This window comes from Anastrepha ludens, chromosome 3 (genome assembly GCF_028408465.1).
Source record: "Anastrepha ludens isolate Willacy chromosome 3, idAnaLude1.1, whole genome shotgun sequence".
NCBI lineage: Eukaryota > Metazoa > Arthropoda > Insecta > Diptera > Tephritidae > Anastrepha > Anastrepha ludens.
Genome location: NC_071499.1, coordinates 43746788 through 43772246, shown reverse-complemented (window position 1 = coordinate 43772246; position 25459 = coordinate 43746788).

Sequence of the window (25459 nt, the reverse complement as noted above, 5' to 3'; positions counted from 1 at the left end):
GCTGACTGCAGAGTTCTTTTGTAAGCTTCGCGACACTCTTCGTCGTACCATTGGTTTCGTTTAGGTGGGCGTTGGAGACCAAAGTCCGCCTGCGTCTGCAGGTAGAGAATCGTGGAGGAGCAACTCCGAGAGGTGAGCGGAATAAGTTTCGGCAGTCCGTTGTAATAGCAGCTTAGCGACGTCTAGCTTTCGTTGCGTAGTGGGGCGCACGTTCTTCGCGTTGCATAACCGCATGCGTATCTTGGCTGCGACAAGATAGTGGTCAGAGTCGATGTTCACTCCACGGAACGTTCGCACATCCTGCACACATGAAGCATGCCTTCCGTCGATCACAACATGATCAATTTGGTTGCGCGTTCTTTGATCAGGGGACAGCTAGGTAGCCTTATGGATGTTGAGGTGTTGGAATCTGGTGCTACTAACTACCATGTTTCGCGCCGCAGCGAAGTCGATCAGCCTTAGACCATTGTTCGATGAGGTCTCGTGGAGGCTGAACTGACCGACAGTGGGATCGAAGACAGATTCTCGCCCAACCTTTGCAAAGTATGATCTTTACGTAGTGGGCTGGGCAGCGGTCATATACTTGCTCGAGTCTCGCATAGAAATTGTCTTTGATGGCATCGTCCTTTTCCTCCGTGTGAACCTAGAGACGTGGGACCGAATCCTCCCGCTTACAACAAATCCGCATCCTAATTCGCGCCGCTCCGCATGGCAGCTGAAGTAGATATCGCAGCCTGCTTGCTTAGAGCAGCCTTGTCCTGTCCATCTTATCTCCTGGATGGCGGTGATATCAGCCTTAATTTTTTCGAGGGCATCCGCCAACTGGATAGAGACACCTTCCCTATTTAGGGTTCGGACATTCCAGGTGCATATCCGTAAATCGTAGTCCGGTTTTCGTTTGCGATGGTCGTCAACGTTGAGGGGTTCATTATCCGAGGCTATTGCGGTCTTCACTGGTTGTTTTTTGTTTTCCGTGGCGGGTCCCAAACCCAGGGCACAACCCACATTTAATGTCCTCGGGGGACATTCGTCTCACACATTCGTTCACTGCCCGGCGGGTGCTCAGCAGCTATCCAGGATGGCCAAGGAAAAGACAGGATCAAATCCAGGGGGCTGTGTGTCGACTTGGATAAAGCAAGTGACAAGGATAGATCCCTGGAGTTTGCCATGTTAAACCCAGTCAAGGCCGTTGCCTTGTATTGCTAAATCCCATACATCCCAGACGGCTCGGAGTGGTCATTCATAATTCTGACGGCGCTGGTGGTATTGAACATTGAACGTGATTTTGCATAGTTGGATTAGTTTTGTGCGGATACCAAATTCAGGCATCGCGGCATATAGGCAACTTCTTTACTTTCAACACAGCAAATAAATAAAAATGCAACGCATGAGTCAAAAGTATACGGCGGTCAACCGGGGTGGGTATCGGTACACAATTAATATAAAATGACAAAGTTACGAAAACTATAAGTTGCAAATTCTATCATTTTCTAAAACAAACTTTAGCCACTGAGTATGCAGCACTTTTATTTTGGAGCAAATCAATCAATAAGAGCTAAACATCAAGAATCGAAATTTTGAATTAGTATTGGCGGAGTGGTGACCAAAAACCACAATACCGCTAAAAACAGCCTAGTTCGGCTTACCAGCGCCTCGTCTTCGCGCTTTGAGTGACTTATCAGCTCCAGGGGCCTTATTGTTTTAAACCACATTAGGCTTGCGCTCTCACAAGTACCAAGTCACTTATAAACATTTCTGTAGATCATTAAACTTGCAAAAAAAACTTTCATTTAAGCAGCCTTGAAGTGAGAACACTTATAAGTATAATAAAAACTTTTTCCTCATAAGGAATTAACTGTCAAAAGAACCTTGAACATTTAGGAGCGCATCACCAGTAGGCTGCGAACACACACACAAAAACACACTAAAAGTTATATACGAATATATAAATACCTTCAATTACATGGCATTACATTGTAAATAATGGTTTTTACTACCTGGTAAACTTATAAACTCTGACAAACTTGCATGCATTCACCTTAATTCGGTACATTTTCAATGCAAACTTAGCAAACAGCAATAATAATAACAATAATAAAGGCCATAGAAGAAGCAGGAGCAACTATTACAAAATAACAACAATCACAATAAATGCAATTTCTTTCGCTCTCAGTGTCCGTGTGTCTGTGTGTGTAAGTGTGTGTGAATAGGAAGTGCACACAAAAAATAAATTTACCAAATTGCCAAAAGTTTTTGCACTACAACTGGAGCAGATGTTGCTGGCTGGTGACTTGTGCAAGTACATGTTGCGAAAAATTGAAAAGGATACGGAAAAGCAACAACACAGAAATGGCGACAGGATAATCAGGAAATAGTAAAAGGAAGCGCACGGACGTATGTCACAGGCAGACGAAATGAAGTAAAGTAGATGAACTAGCAGCGGTCAGTTGGCTTGAGTGGACGTTCCGTGAAGCGAGCGAGTGTGCGACGACGAATGAAGAGCTGAGAAGAGTTGAAGAAAGTGGGCAGGCAGAAGTGTGATGAGCGGGAAAAGGAAGTGGAACTGGAAAAGGAAGTGTGGTGGCGATGCAATCAGCTAAATAACATGAATCTTTGACTGCTCCGGTTGTTGAATAGAATAGCAGTAAAACTAATACAAAGATGTATAAATAAATACACCTATATGAGATAGTGTGAGTGTGTGTGTGTGTGTGTGCCATTGCGTATAAATGAAATAGTGGTGTAGTGTAAAAAGTTTTGCGTACATTTTTGGAAAGTTTCAAGCAATTTTGACACACTTGCCAAATGCCAACACTAACGACAATGACAACGACAACAACAACCACAAACAAACAAGCATAAAATTGCTGAAATAGCAAGCAATAATAATATTAAAGGTACATCATGGAACACGAGAGTGGTGCGTATGTTTGAATAAAAGTGACAAAAAAAAAAACAATATCAACAACAATAACAATAATAACTCTGTGAATAATGTGAGTACAGAACAGTGAGTATAACCTTTTGCTCAGTGTCAATTGGCCACGTGCCGAGCGCTCCCAACGGCAACACCTCTAGCAGCCTCCAACAAACAAACGAAAGTCATACAGCGATTATGCCGAACCCTGCAGGAAATGTAGTGGAATTTTAGCCAGGCATTTAGTTTGAGGTGTGCAAATCTTCGCCTTCCATGAAAGGATGCACTCTGGTGTTTCATTGCTCCACATCTGAAAATAGTAAACGTTTGTATTTACTGGTTCCAATTGCCAGAAATAATAACGGAGACTACAGTGTCCCATATACGAGGGAACAGGGCCTAGTTAACCAGTTCACGGATGGCTTGAAGGTGAACGGTAGGGTTGGAGGAGGAGTATTCTGCAAAGAGCTCTCCGTCAAAGTGGCCGCTCCAAGCAGAGGTGGCCGCAATTAAAGAACCAGCTGACTGGCTACTTACTTCTGTAATATCAGTTAAGAAGGTAAATATTTACTCCGATAGCCAAGCGGCAATTAGGGCCCTAGGCTCTATGATGGTGCATTCGAAACTAGTCAGGGAATGCCTAGTCTCTCTCTCGATTGAATCAGAATTCTTCGATATAAAGATAATTTGGGTACCTGGTCACAGTGACATTACTGGAAACTGCGAAGTCGACTAGCTGGCTAGACAAGGGACCTGTGAGGTAGCGTGCCCCCGAAAGGAGAGGATCGTGATCCCCTTGACAACCTGCGCTCCACTCCTGGAAGGATGGGCTTTGCACCAACTCATCGAGCGCTGGGCAAGTACACGAACGTGTGAGGTCGCGAAGTCCTTCTGGCCACGTTTGAATAGGAGGCCTTGGAGGGATATGAAAAAATCTCATCTCTCAAATTTCGTGAGCATCCTCTCGGGGCACTGTCCGCGGGGTACACATGTCGTGAGACTCGGAATTAATTCGAGTCCTTTTTGCGTCAGCTGTATGGAGGATGAGGTGGAATCATCTCAGCACCTGCTCCTCAGCTGCCCAGCTCTCGCGGGACTAAGATTCAAGCATCTTGGTTCTCACTTCTTTTCTGCACCTGCTGCAGGTATTGAAAACAAAAATCTGATGAACTCCATTAGCAACATAAAGAGGTTAACACAACCGCAGACTAGTCACTTACTCAGGGATGGACCTTTCGTCCTCTTTTTTCCTTCACCTCTTTTCCCCCTCTTGCAATGGTATCACAAAGAATGAACCAAACTTCTTCGTCCAAGTGGGCCCACTCTCTGGGCAATCATCTCTACCTAACCTAACCTAACCTAACCTAACAGTGTCCCATAGAGTATTCAGTTAGAGTTCGTAAGCCCCCTATATTAAGGTATGCCAGTCTTCTACAAAGGAGAATAAATTGTTTCGCCCGCCTATCTTCCTTAACTCTCTATTCAGCATGAATGAACTCCGTGTCTTTATAGTCGTGAGCTTACAGCCCACATTAAGGAAGATACGTATGAAGAGCTGAGAAGATACAGAATTCATACGACAGACTATCTGTCGATAGACACCTTTCTTGTTTCTTTTGTTTTTGTCGGGACAGACTAGCAAGTACAGCCCTCAGACACAATTAAGTCCATTGTACTGCACTCGGAATCCCATTTAATTTTCTTTAAATCTACTGGACCTCCCAGGAAATCTGAGTAGATCTTGTGCTGCCAAGGAGCCAAGGTGGTCAGTTCTTAACATATCAGTGACAAAGATCTCAAGCCTGATTCGAGTAAAGGTGGGGCAGACGCACAGAAAGTGGTCCGCCGTCTCATCCTCTCTTCACAAGCTGGGCAGAGTACACTGTTTCAAGATGCCCACCTTTTTCATGTGTTTTGCCTATAGAAAGTGGCCCGTCATCAGTCCAACCAGCCTCCTACAGTCCCCTTTGCTTAGTGACAGGAGGAACTGCGACAGTCGGTCGGATATGACAGGTAACGTCAGTTTTGTCCATCTGCAGCCGCTTTCAGCCTGCCAAGCTCGTTTATGGGTTAAATTAACCCGTTCTGGCTCAAATTCCAATCGGCAGGGATACTTTCATCCGACCATATTTTGCATAGGAGCTGATGCATGTACCTTACTAGCTCCTCGCCTGCATGTTTGAATAGCTCAGCCGGCAGTCCGTCGGCGCCCGCTGCTTTGTTGTTCTTTAGCCGCGTTATCGCTATTCTCACCTCGTTATGGTCGGGTAGCGGAACGACAGTTCTGACGTCAACGATTGGGGTATCGGGATCTTCACATTCTCTGTGACATGCGCAGCTATCACTATTTAACAGGTGCGAGAAGTGTTTCCTCCATAATTTAAGTATGCTCTGGATGTCAGTCACCAGATCGCCGTCTTTGTTCTTACAGGAAAAATGAATTTCATTGCGATTTCCTAATATCCTGTGAAATTTTCGATCGGTTCGGAAATATTGTTAAGATATCAATAAACTAAGGTTGTCTTCTTTATGAGAGCATATCTTATACATTTTTGGAGAAGAATGAACAGAGGCTTATATAGGCTATTTATTCATTCACCACAGAAAAGAGGAGGACTCTTGATTATTTTACCTTTTCTAAAATTTTACAGCATAAAAAGTTGTGGGTCTGAGCTTGCTTACCTGACCTAACCTAACTTGACCAGGTTTGAATAAGGGAAGGGAGAGTGTAACTCTCCCAACCTTTTCTCACCCCTCACAGCTCTAGGGAATATATATATTATATTGTATATATATTTAATTGGCGCTTACTCTGGCCACTTACTGCTTTTCCTTTCGTTTCAAAATCGGCTTATCTATGCCCTTTCCCTATGTTTAAAATACTTTAAATACGAATAAGACTAGGATAATTCAAAGATGAGTATCAGAAATGGTTGCGAAAGAGTTAGAAACAGAAGGATGCGTACTGCTCACGTAATACAATACGAACAGTTTTTTAAATATAATTAAAAGTTCCGACTGGGACCTACAAGAAAGACAAGAACACCGGATTTAAAAGTTTAAGTCCGTATTTTTTTAGAGGTGGTCAAAGCTCCTACTCTTTACATATTCTCATGGTAATGGCAAATCGGCATTTGCAACTACGTAATCGGGCACTGGATTCTGATAGGAATGAGTAAAAACACAAAAAATCAAAAAAAAAAAAAAAAAAAAAAATTTGCGTTTTGAATTCTTAGATCAGAAATTTATTTTAGGTAAGGGTCAATGTCAAGGGTCTCCCTTTCATATGGCGAATCATCATGGGAAACTATGTGATCCCCACATTTTAGTTATATGATGTGTTCAACAGTTATATTTAAGAAACAGCGGGCGCATTTTCGTGAAATATTTCCATCTACTAACTTCTGAATAGATTTGTATCCTGTGTCTCTTTTGTGGGAAAGGCCCAAAACCACTCATAACTGAGGGATATTACGGATCGTGATGCAAAATATTTTTCATAAAATTTTATTAAACGTTTTTTAATACATCAAACCTTGAAATTCAATTTAAACACCAGAAATAAGTTGAAAAGGAAAATGGGTATGGGGACCTACACATATTGAAATTGTCACCAAAATTATTGTTTTTCTATACACACTAATGAAATCAACTCTTACACTTAAAAAAACCACCAGGAGGCAGCACCCGCCACAGGTAATGGTTTGGGGCGCCACAACCGCAGATGGACGCTCTCCAATCGTTTTCATCAAGCCTGGCGTCAAGATAAATGCGAAATATTATGGGAAAAGTATTCTGGAGGTTGCTTTGAAGCCGGTGTCAGACCAACATTTCGGTGGCAGACCATGGACGTTTCAACAGAACTCGGCACCGTCGCACAAAGCTCGAATGAACCACGAACTGCTAAAACGCAACGTTCCGAACTTCATAACCTCCATGCAATGGCTCTCAAATTCACCAGACGCGAATGCGATGGATTATTCTCTTTCGGCCATTTTGGAAGGCAAGGTCCGAACTAAAAGATTCACTAGTCTTGAGGCGCTGAATAAAGCCAATGCCCGTGAGTTCGTCATTGTAGGGCAGCTTCCGATTCGTTTCTGGACCTTCTCAAGGCCATAGTCGAGGCAAAAGGTGGTCTTATCGAGCGAAACTAAATTGATTCTTAATTCTATATTATTTTCGCACTTTTTTACTTTGAGTTGAATAAAAGTCATTTTCGAAACTAAATTTATAGCCTTTTTAATTCGTTACACTTCAAGTGCCGAACCCTGTAGTGAAATCATTTGAACTTCGCTAACTTACAGTTATGCTTACCAGGACCGTGCGCACGGGGGAGAGGGGGCGGGTTTTGCAGGGTTCAAACCCCCACCAGACGAAGTTTTAAAAAAATGTTTGACATGAATCGATATGAAAAAAAAGATAGGCACTGCAACAAAAGTTGAAACCCCCCATAAATCTGAGGGTCTGCGCACGGGCCTGATGCTTACATACAAGTCGGTTGGCATTTCAAAGGAAATTCTTCGTACGATCCTTCCACGTTGCTCACCCTAGACATTTAAGTTACTTTTGAACAATTTTTCTTTTTCTACAACCGGGTTTAGGAAAGTTTTTAAACTAAGTTTTTCTGACAGCGTGAGTTAGTCTACAGCTAATTTAACTAACGCTCCTCACGCCGCACTGTGATTTGCTCCAAGTTGGTACGTAGGTGAAATGGTTGAAGTACAGGCACTACCCAAGTAGCACTAAAGCGCCGTTTTGATACCATTTCGGGACCTCCAACGGGCAGATATCTACAGCCAACCAGAGCTGTTGAGTTATTATAATTCAGAAGTTTGATGGGATTTAGGTTGGCGCACTGCAACAGGCCGTCGAAAAAATAAGCAGCCAGTGACCTTAGTCGTCTAGCTGCCAAGCGCGAGCATTCACAGAGAAAGTGCTGAACAGTCTACTTCTCTGAAAGGTCCCCACAGCTTCTGCAATGAGGATTAAATGCTAAACCGAGCTTTATCGCGCGCGTGCCAATCGTCCAATGACCGGTAAACATAGCTACGAGTTGGGAAAGTGAATAGCGTGGAGTGCGTAAGACTTTCTGAGTCATGTGTATATTGTACTGGGCCAAAGGATTTTCAAAGTAACAGAGGAAAAAAAGGAGCTCTATCTCCTCTGCGCCTTCCTGAGAAGTAAGTTGTTCAATTCAATTCCATTTTAACAACAATCAGGGGGAAAACGACGACCGGTTTGCCTTCCTGTCAAGCTCATCAGCAATTTCATTTCTCTCTACGTTCTATGTCCTGGAACATAGATCAGAGAAGTACTACTTGCACAGCCAAATGATTTGCTCTACCACTTCTTAACTAGTGAGAATATCAGCAATTCTTATTAGACAGCCATTTTTCCATTTTCCATAATTCTATCCTGCAACGTTGCTTTCATCAACGGCAACCATAACTACAACAACATCAAATAGTAAAAACTAGTAAAACTGCAAAAGTTTTGACTTTATGTCCTGACATTTACCTACACATGATTACTCGTACTCGTTGTTCATATGGTAAATACACACGCAATTCAGGTGTGTGATGCCCTGCATCCATATGGCATATTCCAAATGCCACAATGGCACCTTCTGCTGCTTTTTCAGTCTCCATCGGCCTTCACCTGCCTCAGTTTCCGCATCTCAACCAAACGTAGCAATGCAGAATTGTAGCAACACTGCTACATATACATACACACTTTACTTATACATATTTTTGTGCACATGTGTGCGAGTGTATGCATGAATGGAAGGCAGCATGGCGTAGTTGGTATGTATTACCCTAAAGTGTAACTATAATAATAACATCTTGTTAACACGACATATTCGACATGACAATTTCGATGTCAACGGAATCTACTGGCTGCAGAAAAGTAACTACCACAAACTTACTATTTACAACTGGTAGTTACACACACACACACACACGTTTGTGGTAGTTATGTTTATATGGGCGTTTGTGTCTCTTGAACTTTGGCCAATTCGACCTCCATCACCTGATTGCTGACAACTGTTCGTACTCAGAAAGATTTGTTTGAAAAGCAGCGCCCAGCGGAAATGAAAGAGAAAGTTATGCCGGATGCGTGTGGTAGAGGAAATTGAATGGTTGTGTATTGGAAAAATTGATAATCAATGGAATCTTTGAGCTATAGTAGGTGTGCTCTTATTCCTATGACTGTCCGTATAAGTGACCTTGAGTATTACATAGTTTTTCAAAAAACTGGTGCAGCCAAAAGCAGTCGAAGTAAATAAATGCATATGCATTTGTGTGTTGGCGGGTACGTTCTTTATTAGGAGTTTGGCGGAGCTTATTCTCCACAATCTGGTGTGCACTTTGATGTTGTCCTACAAGTGGAAGAGTTTGTAGATTGTTACCGCCTTCAAAGGGCAAAATCGTTCGCTATAAACAAGAACAGGTGATAATCAACTTGTACAAAGTTCGGACTATAATATTTTCAATGGATCTAAATGTGCGAATGGAAACACCCAACCACATTGCTGGAGCTTTAGACGAGTCATTATCGTTGTAAAGAAGTGTCATGTGGAGGAATTAGGTTTTAAATTTAAAATGTCTCCCTAACCGCTGAGCGTGTGAGAGGCGAGGGGACCGCCATAGCTTAGTTAGTCCGAGCGGAACATATTCCACTCACATTCCTTCAAGGGAAGAGTGGTAGCGGGGTGCTATATTTGGAGGCAGGGCCTGTTGAAATTATGCATGAATTGTTCGAAATTGGATGGAAGGGTTGGCGGAGGAGTATTCTGCAAGGAGTTCCCCATCGGACTCAAGTCCAGGCGACACGTCCTGAGTGACCCAAAAAGTAGTAAAATACTTAGGTACTCAACTTGACTGCAGGCTTACTTTCTGGGCCCAGATACGGCATGCGGCTACCAAAGCAGCAAAGGTCACGGGTATGCTAAGTAGATAAAAGGCAACGCACTGGAGGCCTTTCAACGAACAGCCGCACCTAGAGTTGCCTCAGCCTACTGCACTGTCTCAGGCGCTGCAATTTTCGTGATCAGCGGGCAGATACCCATCGACCTCATGGTCCGGGAACGAATGAATGCGTGGGACTCCAAGAAGAAACACGTCATCACTAGCTTCTCAGAACGGAGATCCCAAAGCCGATGTGACACTGAACCGAGTGACAGATGGACGGCGAAACTTATTCTATCAATTGACAAATGGGTCCAAAGGAACTTCGGAGAAGTGAACTACTTTTTAACTCAGTTCCTCTCGGGACACGGATACTTCCGGAGTTACCTATATCGCATGGGCAAGGTAACCGATTCCGAGTGTATATACTGCGAAGCGCTGAGCGATGACGTTTTTTAGTTGTGACAAATGGCTCGCAGAAAGAAATGCTCTGAGGGAGCAGATTGGCGACATCGCACAGAGCAACATAATCAGCAAAATGCTCGAATGCGGGAACAACTGGAACGAGGTAAAGAAATACATCGAGGACGTACCACGAAAAAAAAGATTGATCTCAACACAGTGCCACAAAGTGAAGCCGAAGCGAATATAGAAAGCAGTTCCGGAAAGGGTGTCTCCCCAGAAGGAGAGGAGGGATTGTTTTAGGGGCCACACCACACGACGCAGTAGACGACGGTCGCTGTAAGTGCGAAGGCATTTTGAACATTACCTCACCCACCAAAAAAAAAAGGTCCAGCCTACAAGTAGCGACAATTAAAGCAGCAGCTGAGGCTGCTCACTTGGGTAATAACTTTTACGAAGGTTAATATCTACTCCGAAAGTCAAGCGGCAACCAGAGTCCTAGATTCGATGATGGTGCACTACAAACTGGTTGCGAAATGCCCGACTTTACTTTCGACCGCATCCGTATTCTTCGATATAAGGCTCAGCTGGGTATCTGATCATAGCGATATTGCAGGAAACTGTGAGATGGATGAGCTAGCTAGGGGACAGAGGACTTGTGATGTAGTTACTCCGCGAATCGAGAAGATTGGGATCCCTTTGACTACCTGCGGTCTGCTCCTGGAGAGGTGCTAAAAGCTGATTCAAAAGCTTAAGCGCTGATGCTGTTTCGCTTGTTTCAAAGCATCTGGGAAGCTGAAAGACTACCGCTAGACTGGATGCAGGGCATATTGTTGGAAATCCCAAAGAAAGGTGCGACGTCTGAATGTGGTAACTGGAGGGGGATCATGTTGTTATGCGTAACACTCGAAGTCCTCTGCAAAGTTATTCTTAACCGAATCAGCGAAAAAAAAATGGAAAGCACTTTACGTAGACAACAAGCTGGATTTAGGCCAGGATTTCTCACCCTTCGGATCATTACCGAACAAATTGTCGTAACGCTGGAAATTCTCTACTTCGTCTTTGTTGACTTTGAGAAGGCTTTTGATTGGTTACAGCATCATAGTATATGGAGCGCGCCCCGTCGTGAAGGTGTTCCAGATAAATTCGTAAATCTAATGCAGTCTCAATATGTGGTTTCCAAGGTACAGTGCTGCATGATGGTGTGCTGTCCGACCCAATTGAACGAGTTGTAGTAGTACGGCAAGGCTGCATTCTGTCGCCCCTCATGTTTCTAACCGTAATCAATAATGTGCTAAGCAATGCCCTTGACGCTCAGTCTGGCAGAGGCATCCTCTTGCACCCAGTCCATTTGGAACATCTAGATGATCTTGATTATGCTGATGACATTGCTTCACTGTCACACCAACGGGGACACATGCAACGCAAACTAGATGATCTGGCTACCTATGCAGATCGCGTTGGGATGGGTATTAACATTAAAAAGACGAAGTTTATGGCCGTTAATGGCACTCGACCTGGTGCATTCACGGTGTACGGACAACCCAACGAAAGTTTAAACAAATGTGTCTACTTAGGTAGCCAGCGGCGCTAAGACTGACATTGAGTACAGAATAACAAAAGTTAGAACATCCTTCGCTATGCTAACCATCAAAACAAAGCTAAGAATTTTCAACTCGAATGTGCAGTCTGTGCTGGTGTATGGCTGCGAAACGTGTTCCGTAGCGGTCTCAACAACAAAAAAACACCAAACTTTTATAAATGCCTGTTTATGAGCTATACTGCGCATAACTGGTTCTCTAAAAATCAGATAACTGCATCTCTAATAACGAGCTCCTTGCTCGAAGCAAACTAAGTCCGGTTGAGATTGAAAAACGCGAACGAACGTGGAAATGGATAGGTCATACAATCTGTAAACCTGCGACTGACATCAGCGAAATGTCCCTAGACTGAGATCCGAAAGACTCTCGCCGAAGAGGACGGCCGAAATGAGCATGGAGACGAAGCCTGTATGACGAATTTACGATATCTAACGACTCGCTCACTTGGCCGCAAATAAAGTGAAAAGCTGCAAATCGACCCCAATGGAATTTATTTGTATCGGCACTGTGCCCTCACAGATGGCGTGATGGAAAATAATAATAGTAGTTAGTAATTCTATTTTAATTTAGTTTTTAGTTCCTAATTTCGACACCGGACACGATGCATTTGACCTGGTGTTGATCTGATGTAATAAAATTTCCTTTAGTTGGCCATTTCGCAGTGCAGGAGCGAATTAAACATTTTTATGCAGGGGGTGGCCCCTAATAGAGAATTCCCAGCCTCCTAAATAACAGGTAGCGCTAAAGTAATCCTCCTATCAGAAAATGCTATACATTTTGCGATTGGCCCCTAATGTCAGTTCTGTTTTGACATTTGTGTAGTAAACACATGCGAAATTCACGTTAATAAACAATGTTACGCTACACTGCTCCAGAACGCGGAATATTGCTTACTATTTATTTGACCAATAATCGGTCGGTGACTTTGGCACAACGTGAATTTCGTCGCAGATTTCCTCGCCGTCCAACGCCTACTGGTGAAACACTGCGACGTTTAGCCGCTCGCCTCGAAGAGACTGGCACAACACGAGATGCTGCCAGGCGTGGCAGACCCCGGAGTAGCCGTTCTGCAGAGAATATTGCTGCTGTAGCCGAGGATGTCATGGAAGCGCCGTCGACATCGACCAGACGACGTGCCACGCAAATGGGTATCAGTCGACCGTCTTCAGACCGAATTTTGGTACAAGATTTTAAGATGTTTCTGTACAAAGTCTAGACGGTGCATTAGCTGTTAGCTGCTGACCGCCAATCGCGTCTAACATACGCTCAAGCCATCCTTAATCTTCACCAAGAGGAAGATGATTTTTCATCAAAAATAATCATGAGTGATGAGGCCCATTTCCATCTTAGCGGGTACGTAAATAAGAAAAATTTACGCTTCTGGGGCACTGAAAATCCGCGTGTAACCCACGAAGAGCCATTACACTCGCTCAAAGTCACTGTATGGTGTGCTGTTTTCGCTGGAGGAGTCATCGGACCTTTTTTCTTCGAAGACGTCGCGGGCCAAACGGTTACTGTGAATGGTGAGCGCTACAGAGCAATGATCAACGAGTTCTTTTTGCCGCAACTTGATGAATTGGGATTGGAAAACATGTGCCACAACCGATATGCTGAAGGATGCATTTCCCCGGCGCCTAATCTCCCGTTTTGGCGATTTGCACTGGCCAGCAAGATCACCTGATTTGACCGCTCCAGACTTCTTTTTGTGGGGCTTTTTGAAGTCGCGGGTTTATGTCAATAAGCCTCAGACTCTTGCAGCTCTTAAAGACAATATCCGTCAAGAATGTGAGGACCTATCGCCGGAAGTTTTGGCCAAAGTGATGGAAAATGCCATAAAATGGGCTCAAATGGCAATTAACTGTGGCGGCGGCCATTTACATGACATCATATTCTCGACTTGATGCAAAAAAATTAAAAGATCAAATAAAAATAATCCACAAGAAGAGTCAAAGTTTTTTTTGTTTTTAAATTACAGCCAAAAAACATCGCAAGGTTACTTTTGCGCCACCTTGTACATCGTCAGCCTTTGTTTGTCCCACTTGCGCTTGTTAACCACGTTTCGTCCATGATCGCCTTTACTTGACGTTGTCATAACTAACCCTCTTTTCTGTACCTCACGCCACGCACTTCAAAAGTGGGTCGAATTTGTTACGATTCGCATATGGAAATTTAACCCATGAAGTTCTGAACTATTGGAAAAATGGCTGATGTCTTTTTATTCCACTTTGTATTTATATAAACGAGTAGGCAGCAAGTGAGTATGTCTTAGAGAAATGACAATATATAGTCAACGTCAATCACTTCTTATTCAAATAGGAACAGTCAAACCAAACTAACTAACCAAAGCAACTAACTGGCGCTTCTGCTTCCTAATTAACTTCCATCGAAATTCAATTTCAGGCATATAAACTGGAATTTGTTATTGACACAAACAAGTTGTCAACTTTGACAAGAATCCCAAAGCACTTGCTAACATACTTTTGTGTGCACACACATTCGTACACACACATACATACACATAGGAATGGTAGTATAGTTGAATGAAATGCTTTCGAAATCTAGGGATTTACTTTCAGTTCAAATAAGCTTGAAATGAATCCTTTGGCAAAGCAATCTTTTGCTTTTATGCCAACTATTTGCAACGGCAAGCATTATTCCATACGGGATTCATCTTCTTCTTCTTGTTCTGCTCCTTTTGCATTGTTCTTGACGCGAACGAAAGCATATAAACTAAATCAAAGGATAAAAGTAGTTGACTTAATAGTTAACTTCAAGCGCCACTGGCTTACTGTTGTTTTTGTAATTTGTTTGTTTACCATTTACTGCCTTGCCAAGAATGTGTTTGCTTTTTCCCTTTTTTTCAAATAAATAAGACAATGAACAAAAGCGCAAAAATAATAATAAAACAGGCTCTTGGCCAAAACAAAGGAATAGAAAGAAGCTAACGACACAGTTGCAAACTTACGTGTGTGTGTGTGTATGTGCGTGGATTTACGCAAACATTCATTTAAAACCAACAATTGCAAAAAGGATTCAAAGTGAGTGACAGGCATTGCTCAATGGGGGGGACATGTTGTTGTTTTACGATAAATATGAGTGAAAAATGAGGAATGCTATGTGGTGATGTATGGAGCTAAAGGGAGGTTGCGGTGCAGTGATCGTTGTTATGAATAAAAAGCGGAAAGTGGCAAAATGTTGGTAGCAGCAACGCACTCAGGAGCTGTGAATGACAGCAAGCGCATTGTTTCTGACAGATGATGAAGAAAATATAATTTAAACGCCAAGCCAAACGCAAATCAGCACGCACACTATGACATTCATACACTCGCACAAGCGCCACATAAGCAAGCACAAATGAATGTATATGTGTATGTATGTATTTAAGGGGTCCCGGTGGTCTAGAAATTTCAAAAAATCGATTGTTTGTTTTTTCGATATTTCGAAAGTATAACATCTTAGGAATATCCTGTGAAATTTTGATGCGGGAATTCCTAATATTATAGCTTCTAAAGCCCATTAACTAGGTAGAGAACCGTCCGCGCGCTGCTGTTCAACCGCTTCGTCTGAAATTTTAATATGTTGCTCACAACATCAATGGCTATCGTCCGCACTAGAATTATATGTGACCTGGTCTATGAAAAGGTACCTTACGTGTCAAAAAATCATTTTTCACTTTTTTGTTTATTCGAATAGTGTGTGAAAGGCTCTTTAAAATGGTGAAAACCAGAAAGTCATAATTTGTTTAAAAGTTTGTTAAAAGTAAAAAAAATGAAAAGTACAAATACGAAAATGCAAAAGCTAACTTATTTTTAAAAACGATTTCTGCGATTTGCATTAACTCTTTCTTATTTATTTATAATATAAAAAAAATGTTTTTCACCGCTTCTGTGATTTTATTGATACTGTGATCTATGCTGAAGAAAATAAGCGAAACCGGATTGAAAAATATTAATATTTAAAAGAGTTACAAGGGTTTTTAGAAGTTTAAACTTTAATTGCTGTTTTCTCGAAAACTTGTTTTCGCACGTAAGGTACATTTTCGTAGACCAGGTCACATATTATTATTTCCTTTTTTTCGTATTTCTTGGTTAAAAAACTGAAAATCCCGATTTTTAGAGTGTCAAATTCAAAACCGCGCCATTTTGTAAACTTTTTTTTGAAGTGAAACTTTTTTATGCGTGTCAGAGTATAATTTCAAGGCCGCGACACACGGGCTAGCGTTACGAAAAATCGTCACGAAATGTATAAGCCTACGGCATACAAGCTTTTCTCTTTCTCCGCTTTGTGCGGTGCTTCGTAGTCGTTACTAAAACTGCAGTACCGATAGCTAGACGATCAGCTACAATACCAGTAAATCACAATAAAACTATAAATGCGAAACGTACACATTTTTCTGTAGTTTTTGCATGTGCCATACGCCATACACAAATCACAGGGCGGTACATATTCTGAAATAGTCTATGAATACGATAAAAAGCAGTCACAATCGCTATTGTATGTCACACTGTCACGTGTTACTTCCATTGATGGATTTTTTATAATTACATGCAAAGATGATTTGAGATTCTACCATGGCCGGAGACCATCAACAACAATGACATCATTGCAAGCAGAATTTCGAAGACTGCCGATGAATTGTTTGGAAATTCTTGATCAACAAAGGATTAAATTTATACAACAAAGAGAAGGATTGTCGATACACTCTTTTAACTGTCAAAGTCCACGCGCTCATGCTACTGACGTATTGAATCCAGTGATGGAAAAATGCAATGTGGTATATTAGTTTTTGATGAGACTTGGTTGCGTGAAGACGAGAAATCAGCTTACCGATCAGTTTAACTGCATCATCCAGTGTAAAAGAAGTAATGTTCGAACCGGAGGAGTCGCTATCTACCACAACAAAAATGACACCGTGAATGTCCTCACACCACACTTACGATTTGCCGCTGTGCAGCCAACATCAAATGCAGCTATAGCAGAAGATGTCGGTGATATTTGTATTTCTGTGTGCCGTGCGATAAATGGACAAAACATAGTAATTGTGGGTGTTTACATAACTCCGAATTCACATATCAACGACATTATCGCATTTTTACATGGTTTGTTAATAAGATGAAGATGGTAAACTTCTTTCTCAACGCGACGATCTGAAACCTTTCGTAATAACTGGAAATTTCAATGTAAATTTTGCATCGGACACTTTCGTGAAATTAATATAATTTTTAGAACATCAACTGAATTCACAAATGAGTAATGACCGCTATATTTCAACAACAAAATCAGGAACAACGATAGATGCAGTATTTTCTCGTTATATCGACACAATCGAGTTAAGAACATATATATCCTATTTCAGTTACCACAAACCGATTGTATCCACTGCTGCTATTGCACCATCAATACAAAATGTACAGGCTATTGAAGCACCGACTAATGTACAAATTTCAGAAATAAATGATTAATAATATTACTTTTTTTATTCTAGTAGCGAGACATAGCTACAGTCATACTGATTCATAATTTTTTTGGGTTTTCAGATGGTGTTTTAGATAAATCGTAGAGACAACACCGTTCAAGTCCAATTTTTCGAGAAGGTCAAATTCAGCGCAAATTTTTAAATTTTTTAAATTATTAAAATTAAGAAATTTTTTTTTCATTTTTGTATGTAAAAGAAGTTAAAAAAGGCTACAAAATTTAAATATCATTTTTCATTTTTTTATTCTAAAAAAGCCTACAAAATTTAAATATCATTTTTCATTTTTTTATTCTAAAAAAACAATTATGAAAACACCCTAAATTTTCGAGCTCTAGACCACCGGCACCCCTTAAGTAAATAAAATATGTGCCATTGGCATATACAGTATTGTGCAAAACCTAATTATTTTTTATTAAAAGTGTATGTTTGTGTACTGTGACCTGAAAAGTTTTAGGCTATTAATGCATCCTAAAACTGCGAATGGGTCTGTAGGTGAACGAGGACAAAACGAAGTACCTCTTGTCATCAAAGAAACAGTCTGCGCACTCGCGCATCGGCTCCCACGTCACTGTTGACAACAGTTATGATTTCGAGGTTGTAAAAGACTTCGTATACTTAGGAATCAGCATCAACACCGACAACAATGTCAGCCTTGAAATCCAACGTAGAAGCTCTCTTGCCCACAAGTGTTACTTGGGACTAAGTAGGCAATTGAGTAGTAAAGTCCTCTCTCGACGAACAAAACTAACACTCTACAAGACTCTCATCATGCCTGTCGTAACGTATGACGCAGAAGCGTAGACGATGACAACATCCGATTAAGCGACGCTTGGAGTGTTTGAGAGAAAGATTCTGCGTACGATTTTTGGACCTTTGCACGTTGGCAACGGTGAATATCGCAGGCGATGGAACGATGAGCTGTATGAGCTTTACGACGACATAGACATAGCGCAGCGAATAAAAATCCAGCGGCTACGTTGGCTGGGTCATGTCTCCAAATGGATACAAACGCTCTGGCTCTGAAGATATTTGATGAGGTACCAGCTGGGGTAGGGGTTGAAAAGATCAGGGAGGTAAGGACTTGGCTTCACTTGGTGTGTCCAACTGGCACCGGTTAGCACGAGAAAGAAACGACTGGCGCGCTTTGTTAAACTCGGCTAAAATCGCGTAAGGGGTTATCGCGCCAATTAAGAAGAAGAAGAAAACTGTTGTAGGCTTAATTTCTACCAGGAGGCTTGGATCTATAACCCGGCTTCCCAGGTTTACAATGTTGTGTTAGTAGTTCAGTGTAGAGTTTTATTTCTTTTCTGCTAAAATTTAGGACTGCCTCTCCCTTAACACGTTCTGTATCAATGACTGGTTTTGATTCCCGCACGCATGTTTGGGCTCTCCAGTACTCGATTAGGCCTCATTGTTCTCGCTCACGTAGAAAGGCACTTTAAAGCTGTTAATTAATACCCACAAAGGTTCAGGACCTAGGAGGGGATTATTTGCTCCCGTTTTCGTTAAACTGTGCGCAATTTCATTCTCACATTCTCTGGCACATAACACTAAGGCGCGGACCTTCGCTTGAAAAATCTCTATTTTCCATTGCAATTGTGTTGTGGAAATGGGTTCCAACAATTCCAGTCCCGGCACTGACGTCTTCCATTTTTGATCCAACCACATCTATGCGCCCAGTTTTAAAAATATTTTTTTGTCCACGCTGAACGATCTTTGATGACCCCCTTCAAATTCTTGGAGAATCCTAGTTTTCTTTCCATTTTGTCACAGATCGCTCAAGATTAAACCTTGTAAGATTGCCTTCTTTAAGATGAAATAGATCAGGACTCCTTAGAGCTGCGCTAGCTGCCTACCTATTGGCTGAGCCCTGTGATAATTTCTAAAACTATTGAGAGGTAAGTTCGCATTGCCCTCCTTACGCTTAGACAAGCTATTCTGTATACCTTGTTAAGTGTCATCAGAGTCTAATTTAGTCTACTTTGGATCACTATTATGGCTTTATAAAACCATATAAGACCATCATCTTTAGCCGCAGACTGTAAAGCCTTGGGCATGTTTGGTTGGTTGGTTAGAGTGGTGATTCATCCAGAATCCAACTAGCGCTTCCGCACCATTTTGTTGCCACATCCTCGTTACCAAATTGTTTAACAGTTATTTGCAGCAGGACTATATCCAGTCTGTGCGGTTTAGGAACCTTATTAGGTTGTTGACGTCTACGCCAGACAGTTGCTCGAGACTCTCGAACAGCGGTTTGCCCAGGGTTAACATTCTGTCCTTCCATAGGGCAGGGCATTCACAGAGGAAATGGAAGATTGTTTCCTTTTTCTGCGGTTGTTTACAACTATGACAGTATGTGTTGTGAGGGATGCCCATTTTAGCGGCTTGTTCTCCGATGGACCAGAAGCCAGTTATGACTGCCGTAAGTCTGCAGGTGTCCCGTCGTTTCATGTTTATTAATGTCAACGATTGCTTGAGGTTGTAGGTGGGCCATAACGTTCTGCTGATTTTGCATTTCGTTTGGTCTTTCCATCTACAATCTGCAATTCGAAGGTATTTTAGGGAAATTGCATTCTTGACCGCACCTAGTGGAGTGAATACTGGTACTGCAAGAGCGCTATTCATGGCAGATCCCCCTCTTGCCAGTTCATCAGCTTTTTCGTTACCTTCTATGTTCCGGTGTCCCGGGACCCAAATCAAGGTTACTCTATGGTTTTCACTCAAGTTGGTGAGGCTATTCCTACTTTGCTCCACCACTTTAGAGGTTGTTCTAGTCGCGTCCAGCGCCTGGATTGCGGCTTGGCTATCCGAAAGAATAGCGATATTGCCCTTAAAAGAAAAATCTGCAATTAGTAACCTACAGGCTTCCCCAATTGCTAGTACTTCCGCTTGGAAGACGCTGCTGGTATTAGGGAGACGCACAGATTTTTCAATTCCAAGTTTATGAGAATATATACCAGCTCCGACACCACAATCCATTTTACTGCCATCTGTATAGACTGTGGTATCGAAGTTGTTTAGAGAGAATCCCTTCTTCCATTCTTTTTTAGATGGAAAGAGTGTGGCAAAATTCCTATTGAACGTTACCATCGGGACGATGTAGTCAGTCCTCTCCGAGGTTAACTGAGTTTGTCGCAATAATAGACTAGCGTGACCATAAGTTTTTCCTTTCCAGCGACCCGCTTCATTTAACCTAAATGCACTTATGGTTGCCGTCTTCTTTATGTGTAGGTCTATTGGAATAACGTGTGTCAGTGCATTGAGAGCCTCTCTAGGGCATGATCTGATTGCACCGACCGTTATTGCACAGGCTGATCTTTGTATTCTGCCGAGTAATTTGGTATTGTACTCTCTCCCTAGAGCTTTCCACCAAACTACCGAACCATACGATAAAATGGGTCGTATAACCGCCTTATACAGCCATAATGTATGCTTAGGTTGAAGACCCCAACTTCTTCCAAGCATACGTTTGCAGGCATATAAAGCAATTTCTGCTTTCCTTACCCGTTCTTCGACGTTTAACTTCCAGCTAAGTTTTTAGTCCAAAATTACCCCTAAGTACTTTGCACTGGTTGATAAAGCCAGAGTTTGTCCGTTGATATTTGGTAGGGTAAAAGTTGGTACCTTGTATCTGGTGGTAAAAAGCATAAGTTCTGTTTTACGCGGGTTTAAACTTAGCCCACATCCTGTGGCCCAAGAGTTAAGCTCGCCTAAAGCCCTTTGGATGATCCCACTGATCGTATTTGGACACAGTCCTGACACCATTAACACCACATCATCAGCGTACGCCACCACTTTTACCCCACCTCCGTCAAGTTTTGTTAAGATTTTGCTGATCACACATAGCCAAAGAAGTGGAGATAATACTCCCCCTTGTGGAGTGCCCCCGTGGACCTTCTTGGTTATGTTGATATTACCCATATTAGCTTTGATGATCCTCGTTTCTAGCATGGAGATGACCCAGTTACTAATGCAACTGTCCACCTCCAGGTCTATCAACGCCCGTTGGATGGCATCTGTGCTAACATTGTTAAAGGCGCCTTCGATATCCAAGAATGCCGCCATGGTATAATGTTTGCTCTCTAGAGAGCCCTCTATTGTTCCGATAACCTCGTGAAGCGCCGTCTCCGTAGATTTGCCTTTAAGGTATGCGTGTTGTGCAGTTGATATACCAGAGCTCTCCAAAGAGCTTCTGAGGTGCGTATCCAAAAGTCTTTCAAAAGTTTTTAACAGGAAAGACGAAAGACTGATTGGCCTGAAGTCTTTCGCTGATTCATGTCCTCTTCTACCTACTTTTGGTATGAAGACGACCTTGACTAGTTTCCAGCTGTCTGGAATATGGCCTAAGTTTAAACACGCTTTAAAAATTTCCTCTAGCCATGGTAGGATACAGTCCAAGGTTTCCTGTAACATCTTTGGAATGATCCCATCTGGCCCCGGAGATTTAAAGGGTGAGAAAGATTTGATTGCCCATGCAACTTTTTCTTTGGTAATGATTTCATTTGCAAGATGCTGTGGATTATATTGGCTCCGCCTAATGTTTTCCCTCTCCCTTTCGTAAGGGCTGCATCCCGGAAAATGCGTGTTTAGCAGAAGCTCTAGCGATTCTTCTGCTGTAGCAGTCCAAGTTCCATCAGGTTTCTTGACCCAAGAAGCCATAGAGTGGTCTTTGGAAAGAACCCGGCTAAGCCTAGCAGAATCCCTAGTGGATTCGATTGACGAACAAAATTCCCTCCAGCTCTCTTTTTTGGCGGCCCTGATTGCCTTCTTGTACTGTCTCCGACTTTCTCTATACAATTCCCAATTTCCCGTCGAGTAGCTGAGGTTAAACGTTGATCTAATAGGACTATGAATAAGTTCGTGCGGTTTTTTTTCGAAATTTGAAACTTTATTGACGTAAAATGGTTACAAATTTAATATTCAAAATATTGTCCATCGCTTACTACTACTTTTTCCCATCTTTCTGGCAATTCACGGATTCCCTTTGTGAAAAATTCGGTCGGTTTTGCCGCAATCCACGAATCGATCCATTTTTTGACTTCATCGTAATTACGGAAGTGCTGGTCAGCCAGGCCATGTTGCATCGATCGGAAGAGATAGTAATCGGATGGCGCAAGGTCTGGACTATACGGCGGGTGGGGTAGGACATCCCATTTGAGCGTTTCTAAGTATGTTTTGACCACTTGTGCAAAATGTGGCCGAGCATTGTCATGTTGCAAAATAACTTTGTCGTGTCTATCGGCGTATTGCGGCCGTTTTTCTCGCAGTGCTCGGCTCAAACGCATCAATTGTCGTCGGTAGACATCCCCCGTAATCGTTTCATTCGGTTTTAGTAGCTCATAATACACAACACCCAGCTGGTCCCACCAGATACACAGCATAACCTTCAGGCCATGAATATTCTGCGCCGACGTCGATGTTGAAGCATGGCCAGGGTATCCATACGTTGCCCGACGTTTTGGATTGTCGTAATGGACCCACTTTTCATCGCCAGTCACAATTCGATGCAAAAAACCCTTTCTTTTGTGCCGTTGAAGCAGTTGTTCGCATGCCATAAAACGGCGTTCAACGTTTCTTGGCTTCAATTCATACGGCACCCAATGGCCTACCTTTCGGATCATTCCCATGGCTTTTAAACGTTTGGAAATGGTTGATTGATCAACTCCCAAAGTTTTTGCAACCTCTTCTTGCGTTTGAGCCGGATCTTGATCGAGCAATTCCTCCAATTCTGTATCCATGAACTTTGGCGGCGCACCCTCGCGTTCTTCGTCTTCCAAGCCAAAATCACCACTTTTAAAGCGTGCAAACCACTTCTGGCACGTTCGCTCAGATAGAGCATGCTCACCATAAACTTCCACCAAGATACGATGACTTTCGGCTGCTTTTTTCTTCATATTAAAATAATGAAGAAGAATTCCCCGCAAAAACACATTATTTGGCACGAAATTCGACATTTTCAAGTGTGGTAAAAATATTGTTGTTTACGCTTCAAATAAAAATCTTATACTGACGTTTGTGCCTTACGACAGTAGCTCTCCAATGAATGTTTGGAAATGTGGATCGATGGAATAATAATCAAGTTACGCCATCTGTTGTAAAACCGAAACGAACTTATTCATAGTCCTATTAGATTTTTCCCTTAGTTTTAAGAGCTCACTGCTCCACCAAGGAGGGTGAGTTTTTTTGCTAAATTTTATGGGGCAGGACGTTTTGTAGGCCCTACTAAATGCCTTTTCCAGTGTTATGACCCTACTCTCAAGGTTTTCCGTGAGAGTGATTTGAGGGATAGGAGTCCCTCCTATCCTCTTGTTTACTGCATTTTTGAACCTCTTCCAGTTGGTTCTTAAAGGATTTCGTTACGGTAGGGGTGGATCTACCTTAAGATCCAAATCGTAGAGAATCCAACTATGATCAGAAAAGGACCTTTTATTGGATACCCTCCAATTATCTACCCTTACTAAGCTATTTTCAGACAGTAGAGTAACATCAATCACTTCCTTCCATCCTCTGAAGTACTCCGTACTAGGAAAGGTGAAAGTGGGAGTGTTACCCCTGTTACATACCGATAAGTTAGTATTAATAATAAAATTATATAAAGACTCACCTCGGTCGTTTGTCTCGGAACTTCCCCACAACGCATGCCTCGCGTTGGCATCGCATCCGAGCAGCAGGTTCTTGTTTCTGGCTTCACACACCAGCCGACGAGCCTCCTCGGGTGGTGCTGGCCGATCATGTGCCATGTAGATGGAAGCCAGTATGATGCCGACACCGTCAGCGGCTTCTACCTCCACAGCCGTCACATCCTGTGAACAATATGATGGGATTAAAAATATGTTCAAATGTTTCTTAGCTACAATACAAGATCTGGGGTTACCTTCAGTCCGTTTGTAGAAAAGGTTGTGGTTGTTCCCAGTGAACCCCTTCACCTCGGTGCTCCGCACCCAGGGCTCCTGGATTAAAGCGATGTCGACATCCTCCTCCGACAGGAGAACGGTTAGGTTGTCCGTTGCAGTCCGCGAGTGCTGCAGGTTTATTTGGACAACCTTGAGACCCATGCTGCTGGTCGCTTTACAATTTGACGGCGTCGCTAAGCTGCACTCCCGGGTGCTGCTCATTAGCGCCATCGTTTTTGGTAGACGCGGCGTCGTCAAGTTGCATGCCTGTGAGCAACTCGTTGGCGCCGTCAACCTCGTCCTGTTCATCCTCCGGATTAGCAGATCGGAATATCTTCAGTTGCGTTTTCCTGACGCCGAACCGAAGTTTATTGTCCACTTTCCCGAGTGGCTCGATACTCTCCTCCGATATTTGGAGAAGGAAGGACACACTGTTCTTTTGCGGAGCCTCCGCTTTGATGATGCTCCACTCATCCATCGGAACAGTGCGGTTGTGTGCCTGCAAGTATGGAATAAGTTGCTTAGCTTCGAATTCCATGTTCGGGATCCAGATGCGAGCCCTCGGCCGTCGAGGGATTTCGCTGGCCGGGATTAGTTTGAGCCTCAAACCTTCCCAGTCGTTCTGGATCTTGCCCACAACTGTTTGCAGGAAGTTAAGGGAGAGTTGATCATCGCACTTGATCACCCTGTATCCGCGGACCACCTCCATTGAATCAAATCCTGGCACATGACCCTCCGGGTTTGCCATGACGTGATCGACGACAATGCGGGACAGCCGTGCCTCGATTTCGGACCACTTATCCGATGCAGGTTTACCGCGGTTTGTTATTTCATCAACCAACGCTATTTGCAGGTGATCCCGTGCCACCTCATTAAATGAGCGTTTGGTTGGTTTTGGTATTGAAGCGGTGTGAACCGACACTTTGTGCTTCTTCGTTGGTTTGTCGCTTTCGTCCTGCGAACGATTGCGTTTTACGGCTTCTGCCTTCTGGGTGGCCTGGAACGCCAGGTACTCATCGACCACCTTTTGGCACCTTGCCTTATCGGCCGCGTCCTTGGGATGAGTTTTACCTTCAGCCTCATTTTTATTTATTCTTCCGAGAATAGTCAGAGACCTCTGGTAAAGCTTATACCTGGACGGGCCTTTTTTAACGTTTTGGCGCTTTTGCCCCTTGGCATCAGCGGATGTGGATGGTTGATTAGATGTTGATGGCGTGCTGTGGCCCACAGCTTTGCCATCAACCGTCTCTTGGCTGGAGGCC